Below are 5236 nucleotides of genomic sequence, written 5' to 3' on the forward strand. Positions count from 1 at the left end.
GCGCGCGGCCGGGGCGCGGGCCCGGGGGCGGTGCTCCGGGGTGCGCTGGCCTCAGGCGGAGGCGCGGGAGGCCGGCGGGCCGCGTACGCGGGGCCGGAGGCGCGGGCTCCTCGCCGGGGCCGCGCGCCCCATCGGGCAGGCCCGGGCCGGGTCCCAGTCCCACAGGCCGGCGGACGCAGCGGCGCGCTCCCTCGGCGTCCCCCGCGGCACCCTCCGGCGCTGGCAGTCGGGACCCACTCCGACTCGGCCCTCGGCTCGGACGCACTCCACTCCGGCTCCGGCTCGGCACTTGACAGACGATGCGGCTCAGAGCCCCGCGGGGAAACAAAAGATCCGCGGCACCGCGGCCTCGGAGCCCGAGACGCCGGCGCAGCGCACTGCGCGGGGCGGGGCAAGGGGCGGGGCCTGCGGAGGCGGGACCTCCTAGGTGGTGGAGCTGGCAAGGGGCGGGTCCGAAAAAAGGAAGACACCGCGTGGGTGGTGGGGCGGGGCGCGGCCTCGGGAGGGAGGGGACTCGACGGGAGCAGGCCCTAGAGTGGGCGGGACTTGAGATAGGGGCTACGGTATGGGCGGGGCCGGAGGGGACAGGGCCTGGGAAGGTCTCCTTATCTCTGTGCCTGTGGCTGGCTGTGTGGCTTCTCCTCTGCCCTAGGCGTTTTGTTTTTGTTTGTTTGTTTGCCTTACTTACTTATTTTTTATTCAGGTATATATGTGTGTGCCTGCATAAGTTTATGTGCACCGTGTGTGCAGGAGAGCCGAGGGAGTTGGATCCTGGAATTGGAGTTACAGGCAGTTGTGAACTGCCCTGTGGGCACTAGGAACCAACCCAGGTCTCAGCAAGAGAGTAGCAAATGCACTCAGTCTCTGAGCCATCTCTCCAGCACCCACCCACCCATGCTCTCCCTACTCCCCATTTTTTTTAATGTAAAAACATTTTAGGTACAACTGCAGGAGAAATAATAGATAGCTTGAACATAAAAACAGGTTATAATTCAAAAGTCTAGGATTATTTTAAACAAGAAAATATTTTCTCTGTAGAAAATAGTAAAAATGATAACATTTCCCAATAAGCCCTTTTAAGTCAAATGATAGCTGAATTGTACATATAAATATTGACTAGATTCTACTCCCCATTTTTTAAACAGAGTCTTCTCATAATGTAACCCTGGCTGGCCTCAAACTCAGAGATATCCCCCAGCCTCTTCCTCCTGAGTACTGGAATTAGAGGGAGACACCACCACACCCAGTTTTTCTTTTTTTTAATTGCATTCATTTATTTTGTATATGGACAGGGAGACTTGGGAACATGCTCATGTGGAGGTCAGAAGGACAACTTGAAAGGAGTTGTCTCTGTCCACCTTGCTGCTCCCAGTATTAAATTCAGATTGTCAAGTTCGGCAGCAAATGCCCTTTACTCATGGAGCCATCCCATCAAGCCCCCTCAGTTTTCATTCATTTTTATTTTACTTAATTTCTGTTGTAAGAGTTTTGAGGCAGGGTCCCATGTAAGCCAGGTTATCCTGGAGCTCATCACATAACTAAAGATAATTATAAACTTGTGGTTCTCCTGCCTCCATCTTGCAGGTCCTGGGAGTATAGGCATGGGCACTCAGTTTGCCTCAAGAGTTCTTGCCTATCTGGCCCTCCAAAGTTTTCCTGAGCCTAGAGTGGCACCCTAACTTTACTCCCCGGACTTTGGAGATAAAAGGTAGAGAATCAGAATTCCAAGGCCAAACTCAGCTACATAAGTAAGTTGACATCAGCCCAGGCCTCAGGGGACCCTGTCTTAAAAAAGCAAACAAAATCCAGGAATGGTGGCATACATGCCTTTAATCCCATCAACAAGGGATCTCTGAGAGTTAAAGGCAAGCATGGTCTATGCTGTGAATTTCAGGCCAGCCATGGCTGCATAGTACTTGTCTCCCCACACCCCCCAAAAATATGTAAGTTAGTTCCTGGGTTTCGAGGCTCTGGGTTCTGTTCCCAGCACCAAAAGAAAGATGAAAGATTCGAGTCCACAGCGCCAAATCATAAGCCAAAATAGTTACTCTAAAACCTCAGAAGGACTAGAAATTCTACCAGACATCACTGAGTGGGCGTCTCATGGAAGAATAAAGACACAGCTAATAGAATAAAGTATCCGTTTGTGCAAATGTAAAGCTCTCTGCACTTTAAACACAAGCAAGATGCAGACTAGCCCATTGTTAGAATCCTTGATGTTATGGTCAGTGGAAGGGTATGTGTACTCTTGACGTCCTCTGGGACTTACATGAGCCCATCCCTTACCATTAGCCAAGCAGTGTTCTTTCCATGTGTTAACTAATTTATTCCCAACTTTTACTATATACATTGTTATTGTAATATACATTAGTATAACGAAATACCTGACAAACGTGATTTTAAGGAAGGAAGAGTTCCTTTGGGTGAACAGTTGGAGTGTACAGTGAGTCCATCATGGAGGGGAAGGCATGGCAATGTAAGCATAAGGCAGCTGCTCATACTGCATCGACCATCAGAAAACAGAGATAGGTGAATGCTGGTGCTCAGCTCACTTTTTTTTTTTTGACTTTTCAAGATAAGTTTCTCTATGTAGCCTTGGCTGTCCTGGAACTCACTCTGTAGGCCAGGCTGGCCTTGAACTCAGATATCTGCCTGCCTCTGCCTCCCGAGTGCTAGGGTTAAAGGTGTGTGCCACCACTGCCTGGCTCACTTTGTCTTTTTTATTCAGTCCAGGAAGAACTCCAACTCATGAATTGGTGCTTTCTATATTTGGGTTCCTGAGTTAATCCAGTCTAGAAATTCCCTCTCAGACATGACTAAAGAAGTGTCTCCTACATGATTCCAGATCCTATCAAGTTGACATTATTAATTATTGAATTGGGAAACTTGCTATTATATCCCCATTTTAAAGATGAGAAGATTAAGGCCCAGAGAAGTTAATAGTCCCTAATGTCACACAGCCAGCAGGAGAAAGAGCTTAGACTCTCATACAGGAACTGTCAATAGGAGTCACTGGGGAAAGAACGTAAGGAATGAAGGAGTACTTTCACCAGTGGGTGACTATGTATCCAGACAGCCTTCAGTGACATGACCATGGGTTCCAGGGCCAGGGCTTCCCTATTGCTTGAGACAGCCCAGCCCAGGTGGCCTAATATTTGGAGTAGCGGGAACCACGTGGATCATTCCCAGAAGCCCTTGATCTCGTTCAGTCCATTTTCCAGGTCTCGGGACACAGGCTCTGCAATCTGGACAGAGGCCAGGACAGACACCAGAGTGGAAAGGACAGAGATCTACTGAACCAGCACTTGGCGTTTTCTAATGGAAAGTGCCAGGCGGACGGCCACGCGTGCTCCTCATTCCCTGACTTGCTTTTGTATGTTTAGTTGTTATTCGGTCTGTTTGTGCGAGAGTGCAGGCATGTGTGTGGTCACAGCACAACTTCCAGAGCTACATTTCCTCCTTCCTTTGTTGTTCTGGGGACTGGATTTAGGTCATCAGGCTTATACAAGTGTCTTTACCCACTGAGTTGTCCTGCATTCTCCTTGTCTTTTATTTATTTATTTATTTATTTATTTATTTATTTATTTATTTATTTATTTTCTCCTTTTCTTGTTTTTGTTTGTTTTTTGTTTTCCATCCAACCTCCTCCAAGCAGACACTGAGCACCAAAGGCTAGGGCTGCCACAAGGGACAAGAGAGTTTCCAGTGTCACCGAGGAGTAGGAAGAAGGGAATAACTGCCCAAAAGGAAATGTAGAACAAAGAGATAAAAATTCCGATAAGGGCCGGACGGTGGTGGTGCACGCCTTTAATCCCAGCACTCAGGAGGCAGAGGCAGGTGGATTCTTGTGAGTTTAAGGCCAGCCTGGTCTACAGAGCGAGATCCAAGAAAGGCGCAAAGCTACACTGAGAAACCCTGTTTCGAAAAACCAAAAAAAAAAAAAAAAAAAAAAAAGAATTCTGATAAGGAAGGGCTAGGGATTAGGAATACAGCTCAGTTGGTAGACTGCATGCCTACAGTGCACAAGGCCCTGGGTTCAATCCCAGTATCACAAAAACAAATGAACAAAAGAGAATCCAGATTGGGGGGGGGATGTAGCTCAATTGATAGCATAGACATGATGCCGCATGACATAACCCATGGATGGTCGTCCTGCACTTCTGTAATTCCAGCAATCAGGAGCACAGTAATGTGGGGGTAGTGTACATTTCCTACCCTGATCATACAGGGTGGGGGAGGGGAGTGGCCTTGCTAGCCCACATGCCTGTTTTGAGGCTGGTCACACGAGGGACCGTATGGCACGCTGAAGCCCTTGATATTTACAACCTCTGTCATTTGGGAGGTGTATTGGCATATTGGACCACTTGTCTATTTTTCAGCCCAGTCACATGAGGAGCAGCAAGACCATGTTGGCCCACATGCCATATCAGAACTGTGTGTGTGTGTGTGTGTGTGTGTGTGTGTGTGTATGTGTATACATGTGCGAGTCTGAGCACGTGCTCACATTCAAAGGAATGTTGGCCCACATGCCATATCAGAACTGTGTGTGTGTGTGTGTGTGTGTGGTGTGTGTGTGTGTGTGTATACATGTGCACGTCCGAGCACGTGCTCACATTCAAAGGAATGTTGGCCCACATGCCAATTTTGAGCCCAATCACACAGGGAGGTGTGTGACCATGTGTGCACACATGTGCTATCCCAGGCCGGCCATATCAAGGCATGTGGACATATTCACTCTCAAGCCATTTCCTAGCCCATTCACACAGGGTGGGGATGGGTACGGCCATGTTGACCCATGTGCCTATTTTGATGGTAGTTATATGGTAATATGGGGATGGCATGGGCATATTGGAGCATTTGATATTTATGACTGTTATAGAATATTATTTTAAGGTGTGTTACTTTTGTTGATGTTGCATTTGTTTAACTCTGTGAAGCTGTGTTACTGTGACTGTGTAAAACACCTAATTGGTCTAATAAAGAGCTAAACGGCCAAATAGCAAGGCAGGAGAAAGGATAGGAGGGGCTGGCAAGCAGAGAGAAGAAACAGAAGGAGAGATCTAGGAAGAGAAAAAAAGAGAAGTAGCCAGAGAAGGAGGACATCAGGGGCCAGCCACCCAGCTACACAACAAGCACAGAGTATGAAACAAAGAAAGTTATGTAGGAATCGAAAAGGAAAAGCCCAGAGGCCAAAAGTAGACAGGATAAGTTAAAGAAAGCTGGCAAGAAACAAGCC

This window comes from Peromyscus leucopus, chromosome 23, assembly GCF_004664715.2.
Source record: "Peromyscus leucopus breed LL Stock chromosome 23, UCI_PerLeu_2.1, whole genome shotgun sequence".
NCBI classification, from domain to species: Eukaryota; Metazoa; Chordata; class Mammalia; order Rodentia; family Cricetidae; genus Peromyscus; species Peromyscus leucopus.